The 22,727-nt window shown below is 41.6% G+C and overlaps 1 long non-coding RNA gene across 1 annotated transcript; it reads right to left on the bottom strand.

Moving 5' to 3' along the window:
- Positions 1-19,065: 19,065 nt before the first annotated feature.
- On the bottom strand, positions 19,066-22,275 carry LOC112951416. Its single transcript, XR_003250194.1, has 3 exons — positions 22,160-22,275; positions 20,618-20,858; positions 19,066-19,477 (listed from the first exon to the last, which is right to left on the bottom strand). It is a non-coding gene; the product is annotated as an uncharacterized LOC112951416 (long non-coding RNA).
- Positions 22,276-22,727: the final 452 nt, after the last annotated feature.

Here is a 22,727-nt window from a genome sequence, read left to right as displayed (position 1 = left end):
GGAGACTCTGTGGAGAGTAAAATGTTAGTTTTCCTCCTAACATTTTTGTTTGCACAGAAAAAGTACTACCATCAAGACCCAGAACCAATCTACTTACCCCGAAATAGAGAATGCATGGAAAATGGGTGCCCTAAATAATTTCATTAAGCACGATGTGCTTGCTCCAGCGCTAATCAAAGAATAATTACTTCTAGATTACTTCTAGTTCTGTGAAATTTCTAGAGAGGGTCCAGCAGAGAGCAACAAAGATGATTAAGTGATTGGAGCCTTTATTGTATGAGGAAAGACTAAGTGAGTTGGGCCTGCTTAGCCCAGAGAAGACTGAGAGGAGATCTGATCAATATGTATAAGTACCTGAGAATGTAGGGAGGAGGGGGTCAAACTCTTCTCAGTGGTGGCCAGTGACAGGACAAGGGGCAATGGGCACAAGTTGAAACACAGGTTGTTCCATCTCCATGTGAGGAGAAACTTCTTGACTGTGAGGGTGCCAGAGCAGTGGAACAGGCTGCACAGGAGGCTGTGGACTCTCCTTCTCTGGAGATCTTCCAAACCCACCTGGATGCCGCCCTGTGCCCCGTGCTCTGCGTGTCCCTGATGGAGCAGGGGGGTTGGACTGGATGATCTCTAGAGGTCCTTCCAACCTCAACCATTCTGTGATGATTATGCTCTGGAGATAGACAAGAAAGATGAATATTGGCCATCCATGGGAGAGGTGTTCAGCCTCCAATCAAAGCACACCATGCTTCTTATAAGCCTTCAACTGTAGCCTATAAACTACTGTGCATAACAGACATGTTGGCCGTGACACGTCGGCGATGAGACGTCCAGCGAGCTTTCTGGGGCCAAGTTGCCACCTGAGCACAAGCAGCTTCTCCCTGTGGCATGAAGTTCATGCATGAATTTCCTTATGCACTCCTGCATTTCCAGGATATGGCCAGATGCATACGGGTGTCTGTGGGGAGTGGATGGCAGCCCGTTATAACAGTTCCCACAGTTCTCATCCAGCTTGCTGGGCTGAGGTTGGTCACCTTTACTGGTAAAAAACAACAATGAGAGAAAACAGTAGCAATCACTTCTTTACCCCTCCTACATCCATAATTGGCTGCAGTGCAATGGCTGTGTGGAAATACAGCCATTTAGCTCAGGAGAGTGCAGGGCTGCTATATATAGAAATTCTAACAGAAGCAAGCCAAACAGGTTAACTCACAAACAGGAATGCAAGCTTTTAATTTGGCAGCATTAGCAACTATTGATAGACTGCAAAACAGTTCCCCCTCAGTTCCCCTTTTAAATAAATGGGGCCACAGCTTCATTCAGTGCGTTGAAATGTGTTCCAATGTTGGGTTTAAAAGGTGTCCAAGTCACGCTGAAGAATGAACAGCACAGCCCCCTCCCCATCACACCCTAAGAATAAAGGTAGGAAACAAACCCTGATTTTAAAAACAAACCCAAATGATCTGTGCAGCCCAAACTGGCAGGAGTGCTGTGAGCTGGCAGGTAAGATTTAAGGTAGCAACCATCCTACCCAATGTGTTATTTGCTCTGGAGCGGCTTGGGATTGGGAGCTGAGACTGCAGACCGTGCCTCAAGGAGGTGCAACGTACTGTGTAGCTGCTCTATTTTTAAACACACCTCTCGGACAACCTGAGCTGCTGGTGCTTCTCGAGCGGTCTGTCCGGATATTACAAACGAGCATGGAAAGCCAGAAGCAGAGAAGGGCACGTGTGGGATTTCTGAACTGCCAGAACCAGCAAGTGCTGGTGAGGCGGCCACAGAGGTGCAGCCCCCAGTAGCCAGACTGGATTTGCATTTTGTGCTCATTCCTGCCCTTGGATACTCTTAAACCCTGAGCATCTATGCGCTGAGGGGACAACCTACCACGTCAGAGTCCCAGTAGGCCACAGCACAAACGGCTCGAACCCAGCCCAGAACAGCTCGGAAGTAGAGCTGCATTCACAAAAAGCTGCCTTTACTTTCTTTGTGTTCCCACAGCACTAACTTAAATTTAGTACACATTGGCTTCAGCGATTCATAAAGCTGGGGGGATTTGCTTTTGTTCTCTGTGGGCATTGTAAGACTTGAGAGCGAAGAGGATGAACTTTGAAAAATGTGACCCTTGCAGGTTACGGGCCTCCAAAAAAAGGTTGAGTCCAGTTTTGGCCTTAGCCAGGGCTGAGGCTTCCACAGGATGCAGGCATGGACCAGCAGAGAACATGGTCACACAGCTTTATAAAACATCAGTTATACATATTTCAGTGATACATATTTTCAAGGGCTCTGGACAGCAATTTACTCATCTTTCATTTGACAAAATTGAAAAGAGACTTTTCCTACTTCTATTTCCTACCTAGCAGAAAAGGAATTGCAGCAAGTCATCACCCCAGAATGGGCCACACTATGCCAATACTAGGTTATTAATATGAAGGACAGCTAGGGAAGAGACAACATTAAAATGAATAAATAATCTTAATCTCAGTCCAGTGCAGTTTGGGAGGCATAAAGTCAGGTGGTTTAAAGCAAAACAACACTGCTCTGCAACTTCAGCCTTCTTAAATCTTTCACATGCAGTTCATGAAGACCTTTTAAAGTCCCATGAAAAAAATATTTGAGAACTTAAAAAGTTTCTCTTCAAGAAATGCCAGAGCTAAGGAATTTTGCATTCCACAATGAACAGCATTTGCTTTCTCTGCTGTTCTGCTTACTTCTAGAAAGACTCAAAACTCTGCTAGAAGAATGGAGGATTCAGCGAGGAGGAAATACTGGCTCTGTGACAGCAAATGGCACGAATATTTGAAACTCTCTGTCCTGTTGGCACTTGTCTGATTTCCTTAGGCCTAGTCATTGCCAAGCAGCTAGTGAGTGGGCATAACAAGCATTCAAATGACACATCCATTCTTTCTGAAAATACTTGCATATCTAGGGCCATCCTCCTCTAAATCTGGTAAGAAACCTTTGCAGTAACAGTTATAACATTATTCACAAACTCAAGTCAACAAATACGTCAAACCTGTAGCAAATATATCACTTTATTCATCACACTCTTAAGAGATGCGTTTTTATATAAGGAACAGAGATTAAAAACTCCTGCAAAGACTATAAAAAGTGGATTTAGACCTAGAAATAGTTATTTTTAGCATGTAGTCAAAGTCTTCTTCTACCACTACCGAGTTATGCTATCTTTGCTTTCTGCTGCCTATGTGTTTTACTGAGTAACAAGTGTCTTTTACAGATGTTAGAATCTAACAGCTGAGCAGGCTGCTCTGGGCATTACTGCCTTTGCTCTCTCTCCTCAGACCCGCACTTGTAAGATGCTAACAGGAACCTTGAAGCAGTGCTCAAATGTGGAATTACGGGACTGAAAGCTACCTAGGAGAACATAGAGGTTCAATATCACAATAAACGATGGTCCTGAAGAGAATACTGCTCAAGTGCACTCCCTGGTAACAAGCCACCTCCCAACAACTGTTTTCTTTCAGGTGGAGAGACTACCTCCCTACTGACCTCCTGTCCTCTTTTGTAGGTCAGATCTAGACAACGTCACTAAAATACAGACAATGTGCTACAATTTTAATGGCCTATTTTCCTCCCTAGGTGCCAGTGTGGTCAGAATTTAATACATAAAATATGTTTGCCAGTCATCTCAAGAAAATGCCTTTATATAAAAAGTCACCATCAAGACAGCTCACCATAACTCCACTATTAATTAATACCACAGTGTAAGGAGCACTTTTATAGAGGTTGCATATGACTGTTTGCCTTCCTTCAAGCTCTGCCAGGCAGCCACCAGAGAAAAAAAGAACCCTTTGGATAAAGCAACAGTGAAGGAATCTCTCTTACTTCTCCAGGTTTCTGATGGTCATCATCCTTTCCCTGCCTGGTTCTTCTCTTTTTCTTATGGCAAAGGCAATCTCTATGAATGGCAAATTTTAGCAGTGGCCACTGCCCTTGATCAAACTTTCTATTTAGCTTTAAAATGTATGAAGATATACACAAATCTGATTAAAAGCATGCTTCACAAGAAATCATTCATATAGGTGGAGAATGTCCTGATGCTTCAAACTTCTCATCTCAAGCACAGGGATTTTCACACTGATAGTCCAATAGACGCCAATGGATCATTCTTGATAAGGACATTAATCCATGTTTGCAAAAGGCTGCAAGACTGAATCACATGCACCCTCCATGAACTATCCCACACAGAAAAGTGACCTGGCTTCGGAGACAGACCTGAGCAAGCCAAGAATTTTTCACTCAGTTCCAAACAATAAAAAGTATAAGCAGCATTTGGTTCCCTCTGATACAATAGTATCAAAGCTGCTGTACCTTAGAAGTTTATCTTCTGGAAATTACTGCTGATAAATTGCTATAGCTGAAATTCAAACAGAGCTTTAATGGCTACAGGAACAGTGCACCTATCTCTATACCCCAATAGCTTGTTTTCTGATACATAGTGAAAACCAGCATGAGGTTGGAAGTGGAACATATGGGATTAGTTGCCAAGGGAAGCCATCATAGTAAATTGGCACTTTAAAAAGCATCAAAACATTTTATGAGGAAAGGCTGAATTGAAAACATAGGGCAAAATAGGAGTTAAAGTTTGAAAGGCTAAGGACATTGGAAAGTGGTTTCTTGGCCCAAGTTCTCTTTTGCTATCCAGCAAATCCTTCAGTCCTTCACAGTTGCCTGTAAGCTTCCCAGGCTAATCTCATTCTCATTGCAATATAAAATGAGTTATAGGAAGATTTTCAAGTATTTTCAGAAATAATTCCGGGGCTCCTATAGTCCGCAATTCCCCAGAGCCTATAAATAAAGCGAGCAATTTCTTACTTCCCCGTTACTACCCAGTGACAAGTGCAGGCAGCAAACCTGGGTCTGGCAGCAGCAGGGGCCAGCTGCTCCCCCTGGGAAGGCTGCACAAGCTGCTCCAGAAACTGTGAGCACACAGGAACAGAAGTTTTACGTTAAACATACAGTGCACAGATTTATCTAGGACGTGCTGCTTTCCATTCTCCCTCCAAAGTAAAAACCCACTGGTTAACAGATCGATATTAAAGAACAAAACAAAACAAAGCAGCTCATGAAAACTGCCACATTCATTTTCATCAATCCCCTAAGAAGAATTGGAGCTCCTTTTTTTAAGTGCAGTCCATGTCAGGTTTGAGTTCTCCTTCTCAGTAAATCCTCACACATCTCTCAGTGCTGGATATACGAGCAACAAGCACAGACAGCAGCAGGCTACTAGTGAAGAATATCGCAAAATCTCTCCGTTTTTATTACTTTGCAGAAGCCAGGGTTGATAAGCGAGAGCTAACTCTGGGTTGGCAGAAAGCCACTAAGAAACAAAACCGCAGCATCTCAAGCCCTCACCCTTCAGCTCAGTCTGTAGCCTCACCAGTAGGAGGATGCTAATCTGATCTTTTCGGTGCAACTTTGACGACGGAAACGCTGTTATTTTTCAACTTTTGAAAAACTTTATCATCAGATTTATAGCTTAGAAGCACAACATACTTGTCCTCTCAGTTTCTGAAACTTTCTTTGGAAAATACTCCTGAATCTTCCTGACTCATATTCCTTGTGCTTCGCCACTGCTTTGCTAGCATTCCACCATATTTACAACTCCATTTATCATATGCTGGACGTTATCCCGAAGCTCTTTGGAGCCTGACTGTGTTATAAGGCTAGTACTAACTGGTGGACATCCACGAGCTGTGTATCTGAAGCTACGGAGCGCGGCTCATGCACAGTTTAGGTTGACAGCACATAGTTCTGGCTGAGCTATGTACATACAGCTGCTTCTGCACACTGGTGACTATGTGTGGTTGTGCGGGCCTCAGCACAACCATTGCTTGTTAAGGCTCTAACAAGAGAGCATGCTGAACAGTACCAAGTTGCCTAAATATTTATCTGCCAAGCTATATACAATAAATACAAGGCCCTGGAAATTACACTGCTAACATCAAATCGAGCGGCTCCAAAAGGCTGTGGATTTTCAGCACAGGCAGCCGTATCAGGGAGCCCAGATATCTCCAGTCTCAGCTGCTTAACCTTAACAGAAAAAAAAAAAAATCCAGTATATCAATCCTAAGCAAACAATTTGCTGTTTCCACACCTATTCACCCCAAAGGAAAATTTCATCCCTTGCAGCCAATTCATACACACAGTTTTCAAAGTTGCAAATGCCACAGCAAAACGGACTCCTGAGGTATTGGAAAAGAAATTCCTGCGATCTGCTTCTTTTGTATGGATGCTTTGTTGTGTTTTGCACTCCCTTACGTACTTTTAAGTCTGAGTGAGTTCACAGCAGAGCTAAACACACTTTATGACACAAAACTAACAAGCAGTAATCCCTGTTTCTGTTTCCTTGACTGATGACTGCTTTGCTGCAAAAGGGCCAAACTGGGATTTGCAGGCTACGGTGACACGACAATTGGGCTACAGAAAACTAGTTATTTTGAAAACTGCATGTCACATATCTATCACCACTGGCATTGATTGTGGTCAGGCACACAGATGGGTAAGGCAGAAAATTACTCATTAAGCTGGAGGAAGGGGACAAGACACAGAGGCAACCGTATTGCCTTTATTGAGCCTGTTCCTCAGGGGACCCTAGGAAATATTCTTGCATCTGTTCAAAATCCTTTAAAATAATTGCTGATGGACTAGAAAGACAAAGAAACCCACGCTAGCCAACACAGAAAGTGCCAGCTTGTATTTTTGGCCCGTGCAGGGACTCAACCCCTCAGTCGTCAGACAAACAAAGGATATTTCTGTTAGGTGTCTAAGAGAGCAAAACGGGTCCCCTCTCCGAGGGAGCTGGGGCAATGCAGAGGAAGGCTCGCCACATAAAACCAAGCAAGGTAACAGCAATAGGGACGACAAGACACAGACGTTAGAGCCCCGCTTTGCGGCTGGGAAGTTGCACCCAGTATCAGGGTCTAGGCATTTTCTGCAGCTGGGGCAACTTAATTCAGTTCCTTATAAACAAAAAGCTCTTTTTCATTAAAACTAATTGCAGATCTATCCTTTTATTTCCAAACTGAGGTTCAAGTTTTAAATCCATCCTTGTTCAGACACAGTTCTACCCTCAGATTTTTACCAGCATTTAGTGAATTTTTACCATCTGCCCCTACCTTCAGTAGCTCCTGAACACTTTTTTCTTACATTTGGCTTGGAATAGGAATCCTTTTTACTCACTTTCAGGATGCTAAAGAGACTCACTGGACCCTTTTATTGAAGAAACATTTGGAGATGAAAATAATAAAAACAATATAATACATAATATAATATATTATAAAAATAACTTGAACTAAAAAGGGTTTAATATATTTTTAATATATGACTGGATATATTCGCTCCTACATGTTAGTCAAGATCACAATAAATATTAATCATTTTTTCCCCTCAGTGTTGTCTCATGACACATGGCATATGGAGATACTGACTCACTGAGTACATACGCAATCTTTGAATTAATGGCGTTTTTAATGCTGATTTAAACTGATGGTCTCCAAAGACGGTGAGATCACCAATATCCTGAAGTACTCCATCCCTGTCAAGGCACTGACCTATCAGCTGCAAGAGCCAATGAATTGAATTACATATTTTGATGAAATTCCAGCCTGCTGAACAGTCCAAGCGGGAGGAACTCGAGACATCCATGGTGCTCCCACCAAAGCCAAGAGATTTGAACGCTTATGCTCTGCCACTAAATGAAAATGAGAAAGTTCGATACAAGAGACCAGTCTCCACTGTCACGTACCCTACATGTTTGCACTTCTACTTCCGCTGGATCCTAAGTGCCTCTGTTTTTGAGAGCTAAATTCTGCCTCTGACCTGAGCGTACAGCTCAGTGGGAAGCAATGGACCCAAGACCTCAGCCCAAGGCAGTACTGAGGACCAGAACAGTGGTTATTCGCATTAGGCTACTGTGCGTCCTCGATGCATCCCCACAAGCGTCTTTTCATGTGAGGGTTCCTGCATGCTGCTTATCCAAAATGCCCTGGAAATGGCCCTTTCTTTTGCTCCAGCTCCACCACTGAAAGTTAGTGTGTCATTATAAATTACATTCCAAATGCTTTGCAGAGAGTGAGCAAGAGTCCACAATTTGATTTAAAAATTGCTTGAAAGGTCAGAAAGAGAAGGCTGATGTAAAGAAGGAAAAAAAAAAAAAAAAAAAAAAAGTTGCTCTCCAAGGAAGCAAATCTCTTTTTCTTTCTGTGCCCTCCAGCCAGCCAGTGCTCCTGTGCCCACTGGAATGGTCCCTAGTGCAGGAGCGGTTGCACTGGTGCCTCCAGACTCTTCAGCCAGCACCCCCAGCTGCCCTGCCTGCCCCTCAGGCCTGAGGGCCCCTTGCTGGGAGGGGACAGTGACCTGTATCCCACGTGGATACCCACATGGATACCCTCATGGATACCCACACTCCGAGTCCCACGCAGAAAAGACCGTCTTCATTTGTGTGCAGGGGCAGATCTTGGACTGCATTTCTCTTAAATAAACACATATGCAGCTATTACCTCTGTCCCATACACCCCTGTTTTACAGAGGTCTAGAGAAATCCCACCACTTGTATCCAAAGGAGCCAGCACTATCACCACAACCACAAAAGAGGGAATGCCAGCAACCTTTGTAAGTTGAGGAACAGTTTCAGCGACTTTAAGGTCAGAAAGAAATGGAAAATAACTCACCTCAATATTGCAGACCTTCACCCAATCACTCAGGCTACAAGTAGTGTTATGCAAGCAATGTCACCAGTGTATCACGCACCAGGATCAATTTTTGTTTGGGAACACGTTCCACAAATAACCTAACCTTTAGCACTGCCAAAAGTAAGTGCAACCTTGCTGAATAATAAACAGTTAAAAGCCACTTATTACTTCATCAGCATCAATTGCTACTCCTCCTTACCATTAATTAATTGGTGGTTAGTCTCTTGTGACAACCTCTTAATTCAGTCATATTTAACTGGGTCATAATTATCCAGATAAGCCATCAAAAATTCTTGGGTCTCTGTATCAGCTCTTTTGAGGGGAGGTAGTGATTAAGAAATGGAATGGACAGAAGTGTATTAACTGTAATGAACTTTCTGCTAAGAGATACACAGATCATGATGGAACCTCATGTACTAGTGAAGTCTAAAGGCTGAAGTTAGATTATTTTCAACCTTCAGTGTAATAGATGCCAGAATGTGACCCAGAGGGAAAGCAGGGAAACAGAGGACACCATAAACATTTACACAGGCTACTGCCACGTGATAAGGAAGCCAAGCTTTTCTAATATGCTAAGATCACCCCAAATGGAAGCCAGATTGGAATTGGTAAATCAAGATGCCACATGGTGACTAATTGATTATTGGATAAAGACCGACAAAAGTTAGGAAAATGGACTTTAATAGGAGATAGCTAAAGCACATTGAGAGAGCCTCTTAAATTAATTGGATAATAACCTAATTTATTCTTCTTCTTGATTTTTTATGTAATAAGCATTTCCATAAATGCTTGTCCCAAACCAATCAAAACCAACAGGAAGCTACAAAACCAAGAGAAAAAAAAACCCAAAAAACATAAAAATGAGACTATTTACTATGCTTTTTTGTTGTTTTGACATTCTATCACTTAACAGTCAAAATAGCACAAAAATAGTGCTATAAAATAGAACAATAAAAGTATACTTTACGGGAAGTTAATGGGCCATTACAGTAGATTAAAAAACCTCTTCAGATTAAAAACCTCTTCAAAATCCAACCACAAAGATTCTCATTTGCTAATTTACCTTGTGATCCAGTTCTTGAATGTTTGATTTTTTGCCAGTAAGGAGAACTGCCTACCTGTACCACACTGGGTGCCAATACGCACCCCTACTACCAACATACAGACTGTGGAAGTCTCAAAGCAACAGAAACTACGTGCAATGCAGGCAAAATACTAACGTTTAATGCAACTATTACTGCTTGAGTCTTTCTTTCAAAAGATACAGGAAAATAACCACACCTTACATCCCTTGAGAACCTGAGAGTTCAGCTGTCGCATTCCAGAGAGGCACCCACAACGCAGCAGAGCCTGAAGGAAGGATAAACCCTTTCAGGTTCTCTCTAGCTCCGAATAGCAGGGAGCAGAAGCAGGGACGTGGTGTACAATGGACCAAGAATGCTAAAAAGGCCTCCCGCCAGAAGGGTTCGCCTTCCCAAGTTTCAAAGAGTACTCAGATGCCTAAATTGTCATACAGAAATTTCACGACAGAAGCACTGACGTATTTATCTAGTCATGGAAATAGAAACGACATTTATGCTATTTAGCAGAGTCAGCAAGACAACACAAGCCACACAGATCCACATGTGTATTTCTGAATTAACATTTTCAATACAAGAATATCTTTGATCACTCTAACATTTGATCTGGCTAGCATGGAGAAATCAATACTTTCCCAAGCCCAGAGGTTGGAATCACATTAAACAGCAAGTTAGCTACTTGGGATCGCACATAGCACCAGAAACAAAAAAACGAAGCCTGATCAAGTGTTTTGTTCCAGTTTTGAATCCTGCAGTCTCAGGAGTTCCAAGTAACTAGGTGAAATTAAATGAATTTCTGGTAAACTCTTGCCTTAGCCAGAGAAGGAGAAATTGTGTCCTGTAATATTCAGAAGATGACCTAAGGAGATGTTCCTCTAGACAGATCCACTAATGAGGAGTTCTCAGAAGTCCATTTTTTCCTAAATGAATTTAAGGTAAGACTCGACCAAATCACAGCCCATTTTCTTCATATTGTTCACAAAAACGCTGCATCCATCACTACCAGTCATTCTGTGTTACACTGAAGAGTTTCCCAGGTTTTTGGTGAAACAAGCTTCCTTGCCATTTCTTTCCACATATGGACAGCCAGTCAAGTAACTTGTCTAGGCATCCTGAGAGGGAGAGACCCATCCATCCCATGGCCCAAGAAGGAAAAACAAACAAACAAACAAACACCAACCAAAAAAAAAAAAAGTTTTATAGACAAACAAGACTCTTAAAATACATGGAAAAAGCAAATGAGGTCTGATGTTAGTCTTATGAAGAAAGACACAGTGAAAGAGGGATGCAGAGCTAGCATTGGACGCATGGATGAAAGAGTTTGATGCTATCAGAAGGAAAAAATGCTCTCACACACTGGTTACAACTCTCTCCTGAGCACTAAACAGGGCTTTGTTGCTCTTAGTTGCAGGTTTCATTGCAATAAAGAAAAGCTACAACTCAGAGCTACACCAACAAACAGCAACCAGACAACAATTTTAAGATACCTGCACATAAAAGAGTGGGAAATACCCATTACTTCATCTTTTCCAGAACAACTTTTATTTCCCATCATAAAAAAGCATGACTCATGCAAAATATCCCAGCATGGATACTTAAAACGTTCATTAACACACTGTCCCATAGCAAAACATTTGTGAGTCTTTTCTGAGTGACAATTTTATTGTCAACATAGGTGAAAACTAATCTCTTGTTAAAAAAAGGTTTGACTCACAGTACCATGACAGGGCAACAGATTACAGAAATAAAAACAAGCAGGTGTGGAAATGTGAAACAAAAGGTGATTTTCAAAGGGCAAGGAGAAAGAGAAAGGAGGTGAAGCCAGTCTACAGATGAACAAAGAGGACTCCAAGTACAGTGGTTTTTACCTCTGTGTTGAAAAGCAAGACTGCAGTCCTCATTGTAAACACCTGGATCCTTTCCAGAAGAAATACCTTCAAGACCTACTCTGCTTATTACCTTGTCTAAAACATCTCCACGTAGACAGTAGGTAGATTTGATAGTGTTTTTACAGTGCAAGGTACATAAGCAACCGTCTCAGTTTACCTCTACCCTTCCTTTAGAGATGGGAAAATGTGAATTACGGAAAAAAAAAAATAGTAAGGAGGACCACCCAAATCTTGAACTGGAGCAAGGCTGCAGTTGGAGCAGATTCAGGCATTTATTTTTGTTTTTGAGGTTTTGAAACCATTTTGCTTGGAAGCAGCAGCACAAGCATGAAAAGGCTTCAGTGAAGGCGCCACCAGGCCTGCAAGCGGCTGCCTCCCGAAGCCCTTGGAAGGGGAAGCCCCGCTCTGCCAGCGGATCCAGGTGGCCCAAACACAGGCAACCGCCTTGTCCGTGCCTCCTGCGGGGGAAGATCCACGCGCTCGTGACACACAGCCCAAAAGCTACAGGGCAGCCCCAAGGCGCACACATGGGCAGCACTTGAAATGACGGCACTCTCTCCTCCTAGGAACCAAAAGTGCTGATGCTCACAACGTGACCGTGTCCAACACTGCAGACGATCAAACCTCTGCCTTCATTCAGAGGACTATTGGTCAACATTGACCTCCCGAACACTGAAGAGTGCTCCCATCACTTCCACACAGACACTGAAGGCCGCAGTGTCTCCCTATTTAGGATTCTTCTCTAGGTTTCATGATTGGCCCTATAGTTCTAGTATTACCAAGGTGCAGTGCAACCAGAGGGCTGATCCTGCTCAAATTGACAAAGTTCTCTTTTGAAACTGTACGAGGAAATCTCTAGGCATAATCACTTGAAAAGAGATTTCATATCAAAATCCAGAGATTAGTTCCAAGAATAAATGCAAAAATTACACACTTTGAAATTTGAGCTAGTTCTGATGGGAAGTATATCGTGCAGTGCTTTACTTCCTTGAGTGGAAATTAAAGTTATGCTTTAAGCATTCACGCTTATGAATTCAAAACTTACTTTCCATGACTGTCCTCCCATGTTTCTTAGAATTCCCTCTTTCCACACATATTCCAGGGATTAAGCTCAACCAAGCAATAATTAACAGAAATCCTATTTTAAAGGGATGCAAAGTCAAAATAGATTCATTTTAAAGGTGGAAGACATTTTTAGAACAAGACTGTTGCAGTGTTTACCCATCCCCAGCATCAGATGGAGCGCACTGCTGATACTTGGAGGCCTGCAGCCTCTGTGTTCAGCCTCACCAGTGTCTCAGGTAAATGTAAATAGTGCCTCAAGTTATGCAAGTCTGAAGTTTATGGGTATTTACTCACATACAGGGTCTATATAAATGCAAGTTAAATAGCTCTCGATGAAATGATATTTTAATTCTTCTCAGCAACCCTCACATTATTACGAGGGGGTTTTCCTTCAGCGTTAAGCCTGATACCAAAGCCAGGACAGCCTAGGAAACACGACGCCTTTCCTATTTGAAAGCACCCTGCTTTCACCTAGAACACAGTTTTCAGCATGACACAGAGCATGAGGAGGCACAAACACATCAGCAGTTTACAAACCCCCCTCTTTTTTAAGGAAACCTGCAAATGAACAACTGTTTTGTCTTGGTTGCCTGTGTCCCCGGCCCAGCAGGAACAACAGGGCCTTTGGACCCGCTCCTCCCAGCCTCCTTCCCGGGCTCTCTGGCTCCAGGCCTTGCCAAGGAAGGTTCCCGGGCCTCCACCTCCAGCACTGTCCGCACTGTCCGCACCAGGCAACGTGGAGGCTGGGAGAAACGTAGGGAAGGAGCACACGGAGCAGAGCAGCGGGCCCGGCCAGTGGCGCTTCTGCAGCCATCCCAGCTCCTTTCCCACCGGCCAGCAGCAGATGTGGCTGAGGCAGAGGGAAAAAACTCCATGGCTCCTTCAGTCTGAGCTCTGAGGCGTCACACTTCAAAAAGGGTAAACTGAAAGGCAAGCGGTGAGCAGGCAGGTTTCAGCACAGGGGCTCTCTGCCTTTGCAATCAGTTGCCTATGAAAAACTCTGGGAATATTACTGAACATCCCCAACTGTGTAGTCGTGTATATGAACTGCCTCTTCACAGCATGCGCTGGCCTCTTCCTTGTGCAACAGCAAATCTGGTGTTTGCACTGTCCTGAATGACAGAGAGAATGCATCTCCATCTTTTCCTCCCCTTGACTAGTATTTTAGCCAATCTTTGTAAAAATACACAGGAACAGACAAGCCCTGTTACTTGCTCTAAATTTTAATCGAGACCAATAGGAGTCTTAGTCTGTGAAACACACTAGCATATGAAATTAAAGGATAATACCTCCTCTCTTTGCAGCGCTGAGCCAAATATTGAACAACTCTTTTTCCATTATACTCCATGAAATAAAAATTAAATAGCTGAGAACAGCAAAGAGCCTACTGCAAGCTTGGAAAATTCTCTGCTCTTACAGCAACAGCCTGAAAGGTCTTAATATCTCAGGGAAGCAAAACCACAATGAGGAAATACCGTGTTCTATTTTAAACCCATCTGGCAAATGCACATGACAGAATATCCTATCTCAGAGCAATATAGGGCTGCTGCTATTAAGGAAAGCTTAATACTTTACTTCTAAAGTACTGGACAGAAACTAGGATGTTAGCAGCCCTGGATGTAAGGGAGAACAATATGGGTTGCTCATCTTGGGCTGCTTGTTTAATTCTGATTCAGCCCACGCTTGACTCAAGTTGGTCAGTTCTGTGCAGAAGAGCTGAAATGCTTTTTTCCTCACCTAAAAGCTTTATTCAGAAGTAGAAAAGTGGTAAATTCTCTGTACTGTAAGAGAACTTTATTATCAGAAGCACTATCTTACATTGACAAAAAAACATGCATTGCACTGGGGTGGCGTGTTCCTCTCTATGTCCTTTCACAATATTTTAGGAGGTCTAGTCACGCAGCAGAAACGAGGAACCTTCAGAAGACATGCAGGTGCAATGTTGCTAAAGATAATCCTAATGCTACTCAATATTTAGATTCCATCACAAAGTTGGTCATAAAGATGTACGAACCTAATGAAAAAACCTCAAGCCGGTGTGTCTGCACTGACATCTACCTTTTGGCAGTAAGCACCTCAGCTTAAGATGAGCCAAATACTATGTTTGTATTCTAAAACAGGTCACTAGTAAATGAAGTAAGGAATGCAAATCATTTTTATTAGCTTTGAAAGTGTGGTGGTGGCAGCACTTGTTACTTCCTCTTTCTCCTAACTGCTCAGCTGCATGTTAAAAAAATTGAAAAGATTCTTCCAGGTGGACTACCCTCTTGAATCATCTACAGCAATCTATCACATATATCAATATCTGTATCTATAACAAGGAACAAAAACATTGGTTTCATCTTCACCACTTGTACAGAGAGTTTATAGCAGTCACAGTGAATAGGGCTGCAGCCTCCGTTTGCAGGGTAAGCCACAAGATGGAAAGGGCCAGAAGAGAAAGGGCTTACAGGCTGAAGCTAAAATGGGGATATTATGAGGCACAGCACTTCTGGAAAATGAACTAACCCCACATGAACATTTCCAGGCTTTTCATGATGTCATTTTATTCTATTGCTGTCATAGTGCTAAGGATCTGGCACCACTGTAATGCCCAGCCAGAACTTCCAGGCAAGTAGGGCATCTGGTAGCAATGTGTTTCTCCAGTGTCTTCAAGCATTTTGACAGAGCTCAGACCAGCACAGAAGCCGAGCTCTCCCAGTCTTTATCATGCTTTTACACAGGCAGATAAGAAAGTGTGCTGAAACACTGTAGGAATTTTTTGACTTTCAAGTCATGAAGGACACTAGATAAGTGTGTGACAAGATTCTACATAGCATCTCTTAGATGTTTCCTCAAACTATTTAGCAAGAACACTCAGGAACTTTGAATTCAGAAAGCAAAACTAAGCTGGTCCAGAAGAAATGAGGACATTTGAAAGAGATGTATGGTTAGCTGGTACACTTACTTTGTAGAGAATCTAGAGCAGAAAAAAAATGTTAAAGTGGCAGAAAACAAAAGCAGACTTTACACACAAATATTTATTAAAAAATTCTGGGTAAAACACAGCTGCTGAAGAGTAGCAAAGTTTTACTTTGTCTAACTACTGTCTGTGGTTAATATTGTTGCTAGTACTGTAGTTACATTACTGTTTTGCACTTCAAAACTACAAGTCAGTGCTCTTGTCTGAATGATGAACATTTCTTCATCAGTCTTTAGGTAAGTGAGAAAAAGACTGCTTTTACCATATGTAAGGAGCTAGAAAGATGTGACTGCTATCAAGGGTACAAAACATTCACAAAGGAGACAGTTTTGACTGTTATTAAGAAAACATCCAAGTTTTTTGCATAAGAATCCAGATCACACATATGAGTCTCCCAACACAAAGAAGTTAAATAGTCCCAAGGAAAAAAAAAAAAAATTAAACTATCCTAAAAACAACATATTGCATCCTAGAGTCAATTTCATCTCCGATTCGAAACACCTTCTCCCTTTCTTTACCACCATCACTTTAAGGATCTGAAAACATCTAGCTGTACCACGGCATTGAAAGTTTTACCTTTCAGCTGTAAATTTAAGTTGTGTGACTTTTTTTAAGGCATACTTCTCTCAGTATGTTTATGCAAATATAACCATACTCTTCATTCTTCCTGCTTAAAAGACACTACCTTCCATTCACACAAGAAATAAAATGGAGATTATGAGACAACAGAAAATCTTTATCAGCCAGAGGCATCAGTTTAATTACTGCAGCACATGAGCCTGAACTGTTAATGCAGGGATGAGTGCTGGAATTCATAAAATTAGATCAGTTTTGGTTCTTGAAGATTTGAACGCGTTCTTTGGTTTCCATTTGATATGGTTTGTTTGAAAGTTCCAGCTGTTACTTTGAACATGAGTTCAAATAAAATCATCTCTCTAAAGAAGTTTAGTCAAAAATGCCAAGTTCTGGATCAAAACTATGCAAAAGAAGGATCATTTCAACTTTCCAGACAACAAATTCCTTGAAAGTCATTAGAGGTTAGCTTGGATATTTCTCAGTAGCCTTGATGATCAGTAAGTCATGTCCTTGTATTTAGTCCAGTTGAAAGGCTGCATTAATACTTTCCGTGCTCAAAATGACCTCTAAATACTTTAACGGCAAAATGCATGTTTTAAATATCTAATTAGACCTATATGAAAGAAACAAAACAACAGCCGCCAAAAACCAAAAAACACCAAACAAACCCACCCAAACACCTAGCATATCCTTCTTTAGCTAAAAGTTCCTATAGACTTAGTAGTTCTCCGTATTGATTTTTGGAGACAGTTCAGTAGCTAAATCACTAATCTCTAAAACATGTCATTCCATTGCAAGACCAACTGTATGTCCAAGAATCAAACAGTAAAATATCTGTGTGCATACCTTCCTCTTGCTTAATCACTATTTTTGCATTTTTCATTTTATTAAATATGCTGCATTGCAAGATCACAGAAAAAGAACAGAAAAATGTGTTCCGTGGAGAGCAGGAAAAAAATACAGGATAAAAGAGACACTGTGATCATCAGTATGAAGGATTCTATTTTGGAGATTATAAAACCTATTGAGTCATACCATCTGCCATGGATGAATTTTACTCTACTGCAACTCTGCTTTGCCAGCATGAAATTATTTCATACAAAGAATTTTACTGTATTCTGATGAGGAAGAAAAACGTTTTCATCCACTGGTCCTATAGACAGCAGGGCTGGTGTTTACTTCAGGGCACTTAAGCAGCCAGACTTGGCCCAGAGGAATAATGGATATTGCATGTGCCCTGGTGCTCTAGCCAAGCAGAGAAATTTCAAACCTAGGGGAAAAAAAAAAATATTCCTTCATGACGAAACAGACTGTACAAAAAGACAAATGTGGGAAGAAAGAAGCCAGGTCCTGGCTCCCCATAAACTAAATGGGCCAGGTGGTTTCTTCCTCTACTGAAAAACAGAGGTACATATGTCCTGTGCTGATTAAAAAAAAAAAAAAAAGTAGAAAGCTGTCTTTTAGACTGAAGCATTGACAGGCAGCCTGGGTCTGACTTCAGTTTCAACACCAAATGCTACACTTGACAACTGGGTTTTTACCAGCTAGGAAACACTTGTTTCAGCCTAGGTTTGCCTCTTCCTCCTCTTTTCTTCCAACAACAGTCTCCCAGATGCCTACACTACTACAGAATTCACATTACTGTATTTATATTCTTTTATAAACAGAATACTCTTATGCCTACCCAAGGATGACAAATTGACTCTTGTGGAGCTGTGAAGCCTTAATTTAATACCGAATTATTGGGAAAACTGCATGCAGAGACTCCAGAGAAGATGGATTTATTCCCCCTCTGCTGCCAGAAACTTGAATAAAACCTACAGCTCTCTGCCTTTAGACAATGTTTTTAAACTTGGCCTAAGCAGATTTGTTTTATTTACCTTTTCCTTTGGGTTTAGCTTCTGTTTTGAAATTAGACTGTGTCAATGACTTGTTCCTTATTGTCTATACTGCAGGTGACAAAACACTCCTTCATATGGCTGTTAAACTTGACTCTTTCCTTCCCTGGACAGTTGCAGGCATTACACTATCAATAAATTCATTTAATTAACTGAAACAGTAGAAAGAGAAGTGTAACATTATGTTTTTCCTGGCCAAAAGGAGCAAGTTTCAAAATCTTGTTAAATTGTGGAATTTTGCTTACCTATAAATATAAATCCTCAATAACAGATGAAGAAATAATTACAGTCTGAACTGCAGCACTCATGGTGTTTCACATGGGGTTGAACTTTCTCCAGTGCAGCAGTTCTGGAGCTATACCTCATTTGCAGAGGAGCACTGAGGGGAACAGTGGATGCTAGCCTCCTTCTTTGCTATGCATCAGTAGTGAGAGGCAGATAGGACCTTAGATGGTCTAAACATATTAGGGCACTGAACTTGCAAGAGCTCTTCTAACAGAAGAGTCACTTTTGGAGGATGTTTGAACTGCTCCGGAACCAGCACATGCTCATAATGCCAGGAAACTTCGGCAAAAAAGGAGTGGCCGGAGGTCTGCTGACGAAACTAAGGCCAAATGTCTTCTGAAAATGCAGACAGCAAAACCCTTATCCCTTGTACACTGGTAACCTTTCGGTTTCAGAGCTGGCTTGTCTCACCCGAGCAGCATTTTGCTTCATGCTGTCTTTTCTGCATTTCATAGCCCTAGCATTTCCAGTGCACTTGAAGAATGCACACAATTACAATGGGAACAATAGAGCTTGCACCATATAACAGCAGAAAAGGCATTTGTAGCATTCTTCACAAGGCCGTGACAGAACATATGGCAGTAAAAAGCAAACAAGTCCAAACTGAAAATGACAACAGTGACTTACAGTGCAACTGTGAAGTGGTAAGAGCAGAGCTGGATCCAAAGCATAGCAATAATCACCACAGAAAAAGGATTTTTAAGCTTCTCTCCCACTTTTACCATTTTATGTTTATCACTTGGTTTGAAGGGCTAGAGTCAGAGATACCATGGACACTACCAAATGCATTCATGTTTTAAAGTCTTCTTGCAAATCAAAGTCCCTCTTTGATGTACCTGAGCATCCCTCACCTAGGATCATTTCAACAGCTTGCCCTAGACAAGATTTCAAGATTTTCAACCAGTTAATTTCCAAACAGCTGATGAAATCTGAAGACCTCAGGCCTGGACTCAGCTTCAGCAGAATTTCAAAAACATCATCCTGTTGCACAGAACTACTCAGATTGGGTATGCCAGCGCTGCAAAGCCAAGAGAAGAACAAATTATTTTCTTAAAAAGATAAGACACATACAATGAAGATGACAGACAAGACATCCACTAGAGAGAATTATTTCTTCATGACCCGGGCACTATGGCACCTGCCATAACGAACACATCTGCTCAGGTGACACAGATTATTACCTGGAGTTTTCTATTAAGCATCCAATTCTCACCTGTTCCAGCAAAACAAGCGCACTAACAAAATAAGTACTTTTGCTCATCTGATTTACACCACAGCCACACAAACTGTTGCAATGAGGCAGCTGAGGATGAAGTATCCCTCGTCCAGAGGGATAAATGAGTAGTGGAAAAAAAAGTTTGCATCAAAGCACATCAGCTCCAACTTGACAATAGGAAGAGTTCACTATATTAGAACCAGATGTTAATGCAATGTACAATATGCCAAGGAGGCAAATTTCTTCTTCAAGCTCCTTTTTCCTATCTACCACCAGGCCGCTGGTCCTTATCATTCTGGATCTGCATCTCATTGTTGGGCTATAGTCCATGGCATTCCCTAAACATCCACTTTGTTTCCATGAAGTTCCATCTTGGAACTGTCTAGAAGAGCCTCTACAGTAAACACTAAAACCAACTAATACCCACTTGGAAGCTTCCCAATAGCAGACACACGTAGTGCTTAATTTCCAGAGTTGAAATACCATTACTCTGAGTTAAAAAAGGAGAAGGTTCAAATAATTTTTCTGCAGATTATTCCCTTTTCTTCCCTCAAGGACCACAACACAACAACTGTGAGCAGCTGGAATGACCCTGGAACGCTTAAAGTCTTTGGGCATGTCATTGCTTAAGACTAGAAAAAAGCTACTAAGTTAGCCTTAGCTAGCCTTAGCTACTAGTTATTCTTTTTCTAATAACCAGATAATTCATGGGGCTGCTGGTTAGCAGCAGTGAAGCCGTCTATAATTTCGTTAAACTTCTTACATCTATATTTCAATTCACCCATGTTCACATTGAATGGAAAAATAAGGAAAACTAAGGCTGCTCATTGCAGATGCTCAGAGGGTAGCAATCACCGTGATTTAATTGGTTCTGAGTCCAAGAAACCTTTAAAGAAAAGCAAAGCTGTTTCCTCAGCTCCTTCAAAGACAGTCAAATCCTACCTTTTGTGCACTTTCTGAAATCAATTAATTGCCTCTGACTGCTGATTGAGTCTCTCCACTGAAGAGTTTTGATGTATAGTTTATGTTGACTTCAAAAGAGATTCTTCCACAGTCGGGAAGAGAGGAATGTTTGATGAAATGAATTTTAGTGCTGAGCTTCTCCAGATGAGGCAGGCAAACACAGCTCATCTTTCCAGCAGCAGTGAGAAGCACACCTCTGATATACTTGCACAAGTATTCACTATAAATTAAAGCAGCAAAAAGCAAGCTTCTTAGGGGGAGAATGTTTCTTTTGTTGGAGACACACCCCCCCCAAAGAAAAAAAAAGGAAAACACACACACACACTTTCCCCACATTTCTTCCCCCCCCAAATAAGCAAACAATTCTATACTTCTTTTCTTGCTATTTATGTTAAGTTGTGCAAGCTATTTGACTTCCCCCCTTCTCTTTGAAGTATCTTAAAAAGAAGAGAAACACACTACTGATGTAATTCAGAAAAATAAAGTATTTACATTAAATCATGAATATTTTACAGCAGCAGTAATGCACAGGTTCAAAAGCAAGCCACTATAAAAAAACTACTATAATCTAGCTTAAAGCAGTATCTAGCTGAAAGTTCTTGTATTAAAGCACTAAAGTTACCATATCTTTCAGTTTGTATTTAACTACTCCACATTTTACAAGCTGCTAATTTTGTTTCCACGTGGCAAGTAGCCATCCTACCACCACGGCCACACATCCTACTTCAGCTGCTCTTGCTCAAATCACTAACCAGCTTTTCATGACTCCTAGCACTGGCTCCAGGGTGACTCCCTGGTGCCTTGCGAATGCAAGGGCTACTGGTAGATTTGGTGAGCATCAACATCCTACCCTGTTCCACCAAGCAAAGCAAAGCCCAGGGAGCTGAACGAAAGGGCATTCCTTTAGAAAATACTTCACACTTATTCCATTTCCAGTTATAATTGTAGTCTTCAACACTGCTTGCAGGTAGCTCACTTGTGGCCACGCAAGCAAGGAAAAGGAGGCAGGAAGGCTCACACATTTACACGCAGGGAGCAACACTCCGCTCGCGGCACAGCCCCGGATAACAGGTCTTCCCACGGCCGTTAATGCCAAGTCAGGTGATTCAGTGCTCGGGGTGTATTTTACCCTCTTGAATTACTTTTTCCTAAACAGAAATAAGTAGTGTCTGATCTCCAGAAATCACTCTCACCTCAGCCCTACTCCCCGCCAATTCCCCCAATTTAAAATACAGCAAACCTTTCTATATAATTTTTGATTTTTTTTTTTTTGGAAGTTATCAGCCTTGTACACAGTCAACACCTGTATATGAAGAATTCTCCCCCATCAAAATTTTAAGGACAATAAAATATACTAGCTTACACCTAGAACAACCTAAAAACAGAATCCAGGCTTCTGTAAAGAAGCAGTGAAGAAAAAACCCCAACAGTATAGTCAGAGGCTCAACATTCAGCCAAGTATAACTCTCCCGATGAGACCTGAAGATCAAGGTTTTAAAGGATTTTCAAAAGTGAAATTACCTTGAAAATACTCCCAGTTTACTCTTGCAAACATGGAACAGTAATGCAGAGCAAATACTTAAAATGCACAAAGTCACACCACACTTTTTCTCCAAATCATACACATCTATGCACCACACTCAAACTTCCCCCTCTACCCTCTTACAAGCTACCTTTCTTTTCAAGTATTTATCCTAAATACTTTCAGATGCTCTCATTTAGCTCCCAAATACAGGGGCCTCCCAGACCTTCCTCCAACCAGTTTCTGGGCATTAACTCCTGATTTGATAGTCTGGCTGGTACCACAGCATTACAGGTATATTATACCTCCACCCTCCCAAGATACAATTTCCCCACTTTCTCTTGAGAATTCTTTTATTCAAGTGTTCTCTCAAGTGTTGCACATCTAGAGCAAACTAGAGGATATCCTAGAGGATAACAACATAAAACTACATTGGTTGATCAGCAGTGTTTTGATAACTCTTCTTCTGGCTTCCTTCCTGCTCTCTTCCATGCCCTGCTGCTTCGCTCAGTGCCAAGGATGAGCTCAAGCTAGTCTGCCTGTGAAACAAAGAGAAAGACAAGTTAG

The sequence above is a fragment of the Nothoprocta perdicaria genome, unplaced genomic scaffold (genome assembly GCF_003342845.1).
Source record: "Nothoprocta perdicaria isolate Ctin4 unplaced genomic scaffold, notPer1 scaffold_35, whole genome shotgun sequence".
In the NCBI taxonomy this organism is placed as follows: Eukaryota; Metazoa; Chordata; class Aves; order Tinamiformes; family Tinamidae; genus Nothoprocta; species Nothoprocta perdicaria.
The sequence above is the reverse complement of the archived record's forward strand: the minus strand, read 5'-3'. Positions and strand labels throughout refer to the sequence as shown.